At 39.4% G+C, this 13259-nt stretch overlaps 1 protein-coding gene across 1 annotated transcript in view; it reads left to right on the top strand.

Moving 5' to 3' along the window:
- The first annotated feature begins 745 nt into the window (after positions 1 to 745).
- Positions 746 to 13259, top strand: part of CD4 (CD4 molecule) — a 64451-nt gene continuing 51937 nt past the window's right edge. Inside the window, exon 1 of the mRNA XM_072129651.1 lies at positions 746 to 906. The gene's annotated coding sequence lies outside the window, so the exon portion shown is untranslated. The remainder of the gene's footprint in view (positions 907 to 13259) is intronic.

The following is a 13259-nucleotide window of genomic DNA, read 5'->3' as shown; positions in this document are numbered from 1 at the left end:
TAACTGATACTGTCTACTGATGTATCTAAGCTAGTGATAACCTACTGATGTATCTAAGCCAGAGATAACTGATACTGTCTACTGATGTATCTAAGCTAGTGATAACCTACTGATGTATCTAAGCCAGAGATAACTGATACTGTCTACTGATGTATCTAAGCTAGTGATAACTGATACTGTCTACTGATGTATCTAAGCCAGTGATAACCTACTGATGTATCTAAGCCAGAGATAACTGATACTGTCTACTGATGTATCTAAGCCAGAGATAACTGATACTGTCTACTGATGTATCTAAGCTAGTGATAACCTACTGATGTATCTAAGCCAGTGATAACCGATACTGTCTACTGATGTATCTAAGCCAGTGATAACCTACTAATGTATCTAAGCCAGTGATAACCGATACTGTCTACTGATGTATCTAAGCTAGTGATAACCGATACTGTCTACTGATGTATCTAAGCCAGTGATAACCGATACTGTCTACTGATGTATCTAAGCCAGTGATAACCTACTGATGTATCTAAGCCAGTGATAACCGATACTGTCTACTGATGTATCTAAGCCAGTGATAACCTACTAATGTATCTAAGCCAGTGATAACCGATACTGTCTACTGATGTATCTAAGCCAGTGATAACCGATACTGTCTACTGATGTATCTAAACCATGAACCAGTTAATTTTTGAAAACTTTATAAAAAGTTTTGAATGTTTTTGAATGGGCCCTGGATGAGGCGCCCCGGGAGCGGCGCAGGCGGTGTCATCACTGATGTCTCAGCTGTTCTGATCGATGCCGAACCACATGAGACGCTTCCTGTGCGCGGGGGGAGGGGATACACGAGCAGAACCCCAGGAGGAGGCAGCGCCCGCAGCAGACACATCTGTGCCCCAGATCCTGCAGGTAACTGCTAGAAAACTCTTACTTTACATTTGTTGTGTATTTCCTTTTTTATCTAAATTGTGTTTTTATTTGATAAGAGAAATTATTTGGGATTTTTTTTGTTTTTTGTATAATTTTTGTGTAAAGTTTTCAAACGTTTGTAAGCGAAATCATTAGCGCTCTGTTCTATATTTTATACATTTTTTTAATAAAAATTTAACAGAAAACCGATTTCTCTGATACATTTCACACGGGGCTCTAGATTCACTGACATTTCATTATTTATCGCTTACAAAATGTTTAATTTCTTTGGCCTAAAAATGTCCAGTAAATCCCCCAAAAAATGTGTGAAAGAGTTAATTTTATGATAAGCAAAGAATAATTATTTTATCAATGAGGGAATAGATTGTAATAAGTCTGTGACCTTCCTGCGTAGAGATCCAGGGGTATTGCAGGGGGTGCGGTCTCCAGGAAGCGGAGGGGCCCCAAATATCCATTGGCCCCATGCAATCATGGGGTACAGGGGGTACATGTAGCCTTACATTGCACCGGCTCCAGGAGATTGAGGGTTTTTATCTTACTGGCCCCAAAAACTTGACCGATAAATAATAAATAATAAACAAAATTGGAGATTTTTTTTTTTAAAAATTGTTAAGAATAAAAAGATTGAAATCCCAAATAACAACAAAAATCCCAACGATTTACAATGATTGTCCGTCATGTTCCACGTTCACGGTGCCCGGTCCCAGTCGTACAAAGATTTGGAATCAGATATTTAAAAAAGATTAAATTTATAGTTAAAAGTTTTAGAAAAATTTATAAAAGAGAATTGAGAACCCGATTGTCTCCTTCCTGTATGAGAATTGTATTTCATCATCTTTACTCAGTACGGAGTGACACATGAGATCCCATCACCGGAGTCCAGTCTGTTACTGTCATTGATTTTGTCACATAGAAAAATAAATCTGTGTTTTTAAAATTCTGTCATTTAAGATGAATATATTTAGTAATTTTCTATAATTCCATCTTGCTTCATGTGATACGGGAGGTGACGAGGGTCCCATAGACTCCATGGATTGCTGGACTTTGTGGTCCTCCCTCCTCAGGGGTGTCCTGACTTATACATATCGGGGATTCCCTTCATTTTTTAGGGTTTTTGTGACTGTTCTTTAGGTTATTTTTCGTTGCCTGATTGATTTTAGAAGTGAAACAGATGAATGTCTCCTCCAGAATCTCACAGGACTCGTCTCCGCTCGTCTCCAATTTTCACCAAACAGAAAACATTTGGGGTTTTGTTTTTGAATTTTTGTGCATTTTCTTTTTACGTTACTTTTATTAAATGCCGTTTTCGGTAACTTTTGAAGCTGCTGTCGGCTCACGAGTCGTCGCGGGGGGGGAAATGGTTACAGACAAAGCGGGGGAATCCGTTTAGAAACTGTGGGGGGTTTCTCTTATTTTCTTCTGAGGATTCGGTTGGATCATAATAATAGAATAAAAACGTAAGAGATTCTTGTGTTATTCTTGTAGCCGGTTTTATATGTTCAGTTTTGGAAAACCAAAAAGTTCTGCTGGAAGCTTTAGGCCCGGGGTCGGGGCAACATAATTGGGTCACATTGAGTAAACCTATTGTAATATATTCCTTGTAGTGAACGTTGCGCTGGTTTTGTGGCGCGTGTGTTTCGGGTAACGGTCGCCTCCCCTTCTCCATCCTGATTTGGGGCAGATGTTTGGCCAGGAGGGCTCTGGGTGAGACGGGATTCGGTGGCTGTAGGTCGTGTGAGGTCGGAGCGTCTGCTCTACATGAGGGTCAGTGGCGTCCGAACAGCAGTGGGTGGAAGAAGCTCCCATCACGTACCTTACAATATAGAACTTTATGGTCTATTATTTGGGTTTCTTAATATTATCCGTGACCACCTCTACAGTTTGCACTTCTGCTACTTACCTAAAGGGGATCTCCAGGACGGTATAAATAAAGTTTGCTCAAGATGTTCCCATATTTTGCAATGTATTGTGAGTGGGAATTTTGTCAGGAATTGGACTTTTGGGCCAAAGTAACAAAATGTAAATCTTCTTCAATGAACTTTATTGACACAATCTTATATTTTGTTTATGATTTTCCCATCGATGAGAGCGACTCTTTATTCTGACGGAATCGCATCGGCTTTATGTTTTTCTGTCTTTTCTGTTGGTTTTCTGTCTTTTCTGGGGATCTCCAGAAAGTTATTAATAAAGTTTATTAAACAGCGTAAGGTCCTTGCAGACAGTGGAGTTTATGTTGTAGTTTTGGATCCTGCAATAATCGTTATTTGTCTACAAAGTTCTTTACATTATGTTACAGATCTTGTCCTCACTTCACTAAACTTTATTTATAGAATTTTGGAATCTCCTTTAACCATTTCATATCACTATTGTTACATATATATTTATATTACACTATATTGTTACATTGTTACTATTGTTACATATATACATATTATACTATATTGTTACATTGTTACTATTGTTACATATATATACATATTATACTATATTGTTACATTGTTACTATTGTTACATATATATATATATATATATATATTATACTATATTGTTACATTGTTACTATTGTTACATATATATATATATATATATTATACTATATTGTTACATTGTTACTATTGTTACATATATATATATATATATATATATATATATATATATATATATATATTATACTATATTGTTACATTGTTACTATTGTTACATATATATATATATATTATACTATATTGTTACATTGTTACTATTGTTACATATATATATATATATTATACTATATTGTTACATTGTTACTATTGTTACATATATATATTACACTATGGAGACTCGTCATGTATTTCCTGTGTTATATAAAATCCCTCTAATGCTCTTGGTTCTTTCTTTCCATTGGCTGTTTGTGTATTTTTGTGTATGATCGTTTCTGTTACTTATCTTGGGCCTGGATTGTGTTATGTAAGGTTTAGGGGAAAGGCGCAAGGAACATATGTCAAGCAGCCAAAAATTAGTAGTCTCAATATTTATTAATTACAATACAAAAAACAGGAAACTCAATTGGACAAACAGTATAAAAACATTTAAAACACGAAAGTACAAATCGACTGTCTTCGTGAAAGGACGTAGCAGGTGCTGACATGCGATGGTGTCAACCAACCTGCAACAGGGCCCCCCAGAATACACCGGAAAAGATGTACCGATAGGTATCACAAACAACACTCTAGCTACAACAAAAATAATAAATAAATTATCACATGACCTATACAATGTAAGGGTCTAGGCAAGAGAGGGGTCCCCTGAGGAAGCCGCGATTTGCGGCTATACGCGTGGGGCACCCATCGGGCTCCCTTGGATCACCTCCACATACTCGGTAACTATTGTCCTCTAGCCTTGTTCACTGCATCCATTCCCTTGGAGTGACACCCACTCCGTGGAGTACTTCACACCGTCAGGGCCTTTATTTCCTTCATGCCCTGGTGGCGACGTATGGAGTTGACCATCACTGGGTCCTCTCTTGCCTAGACCCTTACATTGTATAGGTCATGTGATAATTTATTTATTATTTTTGTTGTAGCTAGAGTGTTGTTTGTGATACCTATCGGTACATCTTTTCCGGTGTATTCTGGGGGGCCCTGTTGCAGGTTGGTTGACACCATCGCATGTCAGCACCTGCTACGTCCTTTCACGAAGACAGTCGATCTGTACTTTCGTGTTTTAAATGTTTTTATACTGTTTGTCCAATTGAGTTTCCTGTTTTTTGTATTGTAATTAATAAATATTGAGACTACTAATTTTTGGCTGCTTGACATATGTTCCTTGCGCTTTTCTCATATGTTATTTGCATATGTGTAGCCTTACATATCCCTCATCACGACTGATTCAGGGGTCAGATTCTGCTGTTTTCATGTAAGGTTTAGGGCACACAATCTTCTCCTGCTGTTGCTGTAGGGACAGACTCTGGTGGCCATGTGTGGGGTCAGGGAGGAATTCTTCAGCCTCCTGAGGGGTAAGTGGCCTCGGGCTTTTACGTTTCCTCTGTAGGATTATGGGACCATCATCTTCTTTCTTCCTCCTCTGCTACAGGAATATCCCGGAGAGAACGGGTCTTATTCTTATTTCAATATTTGGCAGAAATACTTGAGTTTTCATTGGTTTCCATTTATTTCTCTTGTAACAATGGACGAGGGGCAGAAACATCATGTCCGGGGAGTGAAGCCCCTCAGATTATTGGGGAAGCCCTGGGATGGTTGGTGTGAGGACAGGTTACATCTCACCTTATAGAAGCTACAGGATGATCGCATGTACTGATCGCATGTACTGGTCGCATGTACTGGTCGCATGTACTGACCACATGTACTGACCACATGTACTGGTCGCATGTACTGGTCGCATGTACTGGTCGCATGTACTGGTCGCATGTACTGGTCGCATGTACTGATCGCATGTACTGGTCGCATGTGCTGATCGCATGTGCTGGTCGCATGTACTGGTCACATGTACTGATCGCATGTGCTGGTTGCATGTACTGGTCGCATGTACTGATCGCATGTGCTGGTCACATGTACTGATCGCATGTACTGCTCGCATGTACTGGTCGCATGTACTGGTCGCATGTACTGGTCGCATGTACTGGTCGCATGTGCTGGTCGCATGTGCTGGTCGCATGTACTGCTCGCATGTACTGATTGCATGTACTGGTCGCATGTGCTGATCACATGTACTGGTCGCATGTACTGGTCGCATGTACTGATTGCATGTACTGGTCGCATGTGCTGATCACATGTACTGGTCGCATGTACTGGTCGCATGTGCTGATCACATGTACTGGTCGCATGTACTGATTGCATGTACTGGTCGCATGTGCTGATCACATGTACTGGTCGCATGTACTGGTCGCATGTGCTGGTCGCATGTACTGATCGCATGTACTGGTTGCATGTACTGATCGCATATACTGGTCGCATGTGCTGGTCGCATGTACTGGTCGCATGTACTGGTCACATGTGCTGGTCGCATGTGCTTTTCGCATGTACTGGTCGCATGTGCTGGTCGCATGTGCTGATCACATGTACTGGTCGCATGTACTGATTGCATGTACTGGTCGCATGTGCTGATCACATGTACTGGTCGCATGTACTGGTCGCATGTGCTGGTCGCATGTACTGATTGCATGTACTGGTCGCATGTGCTGATCACATGTACTGGTCGCATGTACTGGTCGCATGTACTGATTGCATGTACTGGTCGCATGTGCTGATCACATGTACTGGTCGCATGTACTGGTCGCATGTGCTGATCACATGTACTGGTCGCATGTACTGATTGCATGTACTGGTCGCATGTGCTGATCACATGTACTGGTCGCATGTACTGGTCGCATGTGCTGGTCGCATGTACTGATCGCATGTACTGGTTGCATGTACTGATCGCATATACTGGTCGCATGTGCTGGTCGCATGTACTGGTCGCATGTGCTGGTCGCATGTACTGGTCGCATGTACTGGTCACATGTGCTGGTCGCATGTACTGGTCGCATGTGCTTTTCGCATGTACTGGTCGCATGTGCTGGTCGCATGTGCTGGTCGCATGTGCTGGTCGCATGTACTGGTCGCATGTGCTGGTCGCATGTACTGATCGCATGTACTGGTCGCATGTACTGATCGCATGTGCTGGTCGCATGTACTGATCGCATGTACTGGTCGCATGTGCTGATCACATGTACTGGTCGCATGTACTGGTCGCATGTACTGGTCGCATGTGCTGGTCACATGTACTGGTCGCATGTGCTGATCACATGTACTGGTCGCATGTGCTGATCACATGTACTGGTCGCATGTACTGGTCGCATGTGCTGATCACATGTGCTGATCACATGTACTGGTCGCATGTACTGGTCGCATGTACTGATTGCATGTACTGGTCGCATGTGCTGATCGCATGTACTGGTCGCATGTACTGGTCGCATGTACTGATCGCATGTGCTGATCGCATGTGCTGGTCGCATGTACTGGTCGCATGTACTGATCACATGTACTGGTCGCATGTACTGGTCGCATGTACTGATCACATGTACTGGTCGCATGTACTGGTCGCATGTACTGATCACATGTACTGGTCGCATGTACTGGTCGCATGTACTGGTCGCATGTTGGAACCTCTCGTTATATACGAGGATGCGTCGCGGCTCCGCTCAGATTCCATGTTGTACATCAAAGTCTATAACCTTTATAAATTCTATTTGGCCTTTACTTCCTCTATATGGAACTAGAATCAAACTACTGGGGGTCCCTTGTGTCCACCTTTAGTTCTGTAGTTTGAAGACCTTTGAAGGACCTTCACCCCTCTGACATGTGTGATTGTGTCCTGCCCCTAATAGAAGAATTAGAGGATAACAAAGATCAATGTGCCCCGTCTATGTTATAGGAGAGATAAGTAACTGCACCTCCAAAGAGCCCCCCAAAAATGTACCCCTGCTGCACAGTATCTGAGGGGTTCTACGCTGACCCAGGGTTGTCTCACAAAAACCCACAGGAGTCAAACTGTGTTTCGGAACATAGACCCAGCAATGCGGTTACATTGGATGGAGGCAGACCGGAGGATATAATACCGCAATACAATATATAAAGGATATAATACCGCAATATATAAAGGATATAATACTGCAATATAATATATAAAGGATATAATACCACAATATAATATAAAGGATATAATACCGCAATATAATATAAAGGATATAATACCACAATATAATATAAAGGATATAATACCACAATATAAAGGATATAATACCGCAATATAATATAAAGGATATAATACCGCAATATAATATAAAGGATATAATACCACAATATAAAGGATATAATACCGCAATACAATATATAAAGGATATAATACCGCAATATAATATAAAGGATATAATACCACAATATAATATAAAGGATATAATACCACAATATAAAGGATATAATACCGCAATACAATATATAAAGGATATAATACCACAATATAATATAAAGGATATAATACCACAATATAAAGGATATAATACTGCAATATAAAGGATATAATACCACAATATAAAGGATATAATACCACAATATAAAGGATATAATACCGCAATATAATATAAAGGATATAATACCGCAATATAATATAAAGGATATAATACCGCAATATAATATAAAGGATATAATACCACAATATAAAGGATATAATACTGCAATATAATATAAAGGATATAATACCACAATATAATATAAAGGATATAATACCACAATATAATATAAAGGATATAATACCGCAATATAATATAAAGGATATAATACTGCAATACAATATATAAAGGATATAATACCACAATATAATATAAAGGATATAATACCGCAATATAATATAAAGGATATAATACCGCAATATAATATAAAGGATATAATACCACAATATAAAGGATATAATACTGCAATATAATATAAAGGATATAATACCACAATATAATATAAAGGATATAATACCACAATATAATATAAAGGATATAATACCGCAATATAATATAAAGGATATAATACTGCAATACAATATATAAAGGATATAATACCACAATATAATATAAAGGATATAATACCGCAATATAATATAAAGGATATAATACCACAATATAAAGGATATAATACTGCAATACAATATATAAAGGATATAATACCACAATATAATATAAAGGATATAATACCGCAATATAATATAAAGGATATAATACCACAATATAAAGGATATAATACCGCAATACAATATATAAAGGATATAATACCGCAATATAATATAAAGGATATAATACCACAATATAAAGGATATAATACCGCAATATAAAGGATATAATACTGCAATACAATATATAAAGGATATAATACCGCAATATAAAGCATATAATACCGCAATATAATATAAAGGATATAATACCGCAATATAATATAAAGGATATAATACCGCAATATAATATAAAGGATATAATACCGCGATATAAAGGATATAATACCGCAATATAATATAAAGGATATAATACCGCAATATAATATAAAGGATATAATACCGCAATATAATATAAAGGATATAATATCGCAATATAATATAAAGGATATAATACCGCAATACAATATAAAGGATATAATACCGCAATACAATATAAAGGATATAATACCGCAATATAAAGGATATAATACCGCAATATAAAGGATATAATATCGCAATACAATATAAAGGATATAATACCGCAATATAATATAAAGGATATAATACCGCAATATAATATAAAGGATATAATACCGCAATACAATATAAAGGATATAATACCGCAATATAATATAAAGGATATAATACCGCAATATAAAGGATATAATACCGCAATATAAAGGATATAATACCGCAATATAATATAAAGGATATAATACCGCAATATAATATAAAGGATATAATACCGCATTATAAAGGATATAATACCGCAATATAAAGGATATAATACCGCAATATAAAGGATATAATACCGCAATATAATATAAAGGATATAATACCGCAATACAATATAAAGGATATAATACTGCAATATAAAGGATATAATACCGCAATATAATATAAAGGATATAATACCGCAATATAATATAAAGGATATAATACCGCATTATAAAGGATATAATACCGCAATATAAAGGATATAATACCGCAATATAATATAAAGGATATAATACCGCAATACAATATAAAGGATATAATACCGCAATATAAAGGATATAATACCGCAATATAATATAAAGGATATAATACCGCAATATAATATAAAGGATATAATACCGCATTATAAAGGATATAATACCGCAATATAAAGGATATAATACCGCAATATAAAGGATATAATACCGCAATATAATATAAAGGATATAATACCGCAATACAATATAAAGGATATAATACCGCATTATAAAGGATATAATACCGCAATATATGAAAAAGAAATAATGCTGCAGTATATAAAGGATAAATAATGGCACAGTATATAAGTGTCCTGCAGGCTTCTGAGTATCCGCACACATGCGCGGGTGCGGCTCTGGCTCTGCAGGGGTCTCTAATAACTCATCATCGCAGGAGAAGACCCCGGATCCCCCCAGTGATGTCCTGCAGCTGGACTGTAACTATGACGCTGGCCTCTAAACATATAAAGAACTGTAAAAAGTTTCTGATTTCGATGGTTCCCACGATTTGTGGCGGCGCTGTCACCAGGGCAACGTGAAGGTGAAGCAGAATTGTCAGAGATTTGATGGACGGTCGGAAGTTTATGATTTACGTTGCGGTAAATTATCGGCGCGGGACGGATTTATTTATATATTGGGGAATAAAGGAACAGATGGAAATGTAGTAACAAGGACAATTGTACTTCTCCTGTGTTCTAGGATATTGTCATTCCCATCACTTTTACTAATGTCATTTTTTCCTGGGATTTCTATTATAATGTTTGCGCTTTCATATCATTCATAATTCTATTACACACTTTTACGTTGATGTATCAGGACATTCTTCTTATTATCATTCTTTATGATTTGTATGTTTTGTACATTTCTGCACGCGCTTCTCTGTGGTTCTCCATGTGAGTGGATGGGGGGGGGTTACGGACCTGGGGGGCGGGGAGGTTATGGACCTCGGGGGGGTGCAGCTGCTCCATGAATATTATTTGCCGAGTTCTGGGGGATAAACAATCGTTGGCTTCTCATTAGGATATTAATTACTGTTTATAAGCAGAATGATAGGAAATGACTCAGATTTAGGCTGGAAGTGATAGACTACGAGGAGGAGAACATCCCGAATCATCTCTATCCAATAGTATGTATTCAGGATAGGAGGACCCGGGGGGATGGGTCATGGTCATTGGAACTACCTACAGGGGGGCTGATAGTACTGCCCCGGGCCCCGGCTGGAGGAATATTGTGGCCCCTACAAGTCCGGACTCACTCCCTACACCAGGGACTAGAAGCTTCTTGGGGAATGAAGGATGAGCCCCTTCTGCTGCTTTCAGTCTGTGGTTGTAGGACCTTTGGAGGACCTTGAAAGGTCCAGGGCTGTAGGATTCTTCCGAAATCGTCTCCAGAGTTTTATCGGTGAAAATCGGAACAGTTTTCTGTTCCGTCGGTTTTTCAGTCTTTGTTTTCTATATGTTCTGTAGATTATTGGACGCTGTAGACTATTGGACGCTGTAGACTATTGGACGCTGTAGACTATTGGACGCTGTAGATTATTGGACGCTGTAGATTATTGGATGCCGTAGAGCACTGGACGCTGTAGATTATTGGACGCTGTAGATTATTGGACGCTGTAGATTATTGGACGCTGTAGATTATTGGACGCTGTAGACTATTGGACGCTGTAGACTATTGGACGCTGTAGATTATTGGACGCTGTAGATTATTGGACGCTGTAGATTATTGGACGCTGTAGACTATTGGACGCTGTAGACTATTGGACGCTGTAGATTATTGGACGCTGTAGATTATTGGACGCTGTAGACTATTGGACGCTGTAGATTATTGGACGCTGTAGACTATTGGACGCTGTAGACTATTGGACGCTGTAGACTATTGGACACTGTAGATTATTGGACGCTGTAGATTATTGGACGCTGTAGACTATTGGACGCTGTAGACTATTGGACGCTGTAGATTATTGGACGCTGTAGATTATTGGACGCTGTAGACTATTGGACGCTGTAGATTATTGGACGCTGTAGACTATTGGACGCTGTAGACTATTGGACGCTGTAGACTATTGGACGCTGTAGACTATTAGACGCTGTAGATTATTGGACGCTGTAGACTATTGGACGCTGTAGACTATTGGCCGCTGTAGATTATTGGACGCTGTAGACTATTGGACGCTGTAGACTATTGGACGCTGTAGATTATTGGACGCTGTAGACTATTGGACGCTGTAGACTATTGGACGCTGTAGATTATTGGACGCTGTAGTCTATTGGACGCTGTAGACTATTGGACGCTGTAGACTATTGGACGCTGTAGATTATTGGACGCTGTAGATTATTGGACGCTGTAGACTATTGTACGCTGTAGACTATTGGACGCTGTAGATTATTGGACGCTGTAGATTATTGGACGCTGTAGAGCACTGGACGCTGTAGACTATTGGACGCTGTAGATTATTGGACGCTGTAGACTATTGGACGCTGTAGATTATTGGACGCTGTAGACTATTGGACGCTGTAGAGCACTGGACGCTGTAGACTATTGGACGCTGTAGAGCACTGGACGCTGTAGACTATTGGACGCTGTAGAGCACTGGACGCTGTAGACTATTGGACGCTGTAGACTATTGGACGCTGTAGATTATTGGACGCTGTAGAATATTGGACGCTGTAGACTATTGGACGCTGTAGACTATTGGACGCTGTCGATTATTGCACGCTGTAGATTATTGGACGCTGTAGACTATTGGACACTGTAGATTATTGGATGCTGTAGACTATTGGACGCTGTAGATTATTGGACGCTGTAGACTATTGGACGCTGTAGAGCACTGGACGCTGTAGATTATTGGACGCTGTAGACTATTGGACGCTGTAGAGCACTGGACGCTGTAGACTATTGGACGCTGTAGATTATTGGATGCTGTAGACTATTGGACGCTGTAGACTATTGGACGCTGTAGATTATTGGACGCTGTAGACTATTGGACGCTGTAGACTATTGGACGCTGTAGATTATTGGACGCTGTAGTCTATTGGACGCTGTAGACTATTGGACGCTGTAGACTATTGGACGCTGTAGATTATTGGACGCTGTAGATTATTGGACGCTGTAGACTATTGTACGCTGTAGACTATTGGACGCTGTAGATTATTGGACGCTGTAGATTATTGGACGCTGTAGAGCACTGGACGCTGTAGACTATTGGACGCTGTAGATTATTGGACGCTGTAGACTATTGGACGCTGTAGATTATTGGACGCTGTAGACTATTGGACGCTGTAGAGCACTGGACGCTGTAGACTATTGGACGCTGTAGAGCACTGGACGCTGTAGACTATTGGACGCTGTAGAGCACTGGACGCTGTAGACTATTGGACGCTGTAGACTATTGGACGCTGTAGATTATTGGACGCTGTAGACTATTGGACGCTGTAGACTATTGGACGCTGTAGACTATTGGACGCTGTCGATTATTGCACGCTGTAGATTATTGGACGCTGTAGACTATTGGACACTGTAGATTATTGGATGCTGTAGACTATTGGACGCTGTAGATTATTGGACGCTGTAGACTATTGGACGCTGTAGAGCACTGGACGC

Source organism: Engystomops pustulosus, chromosome 11 (assembly GCF_040894005.1).
Source record: "Engystomops pustulosus chromosome 11, aEngPut4.maternal, whole genome shotgun sequence".
NCBI lineage: Eukaryota > Metazoa > Chordata > Amphibia > Anura > Leptodactylidae > Engystomops > Engystomops pustulosus.
Note: the sequence above shows the minus strand (reverse complement) of the source record. Positions and strands in the feature narration are given on the sequence as shown.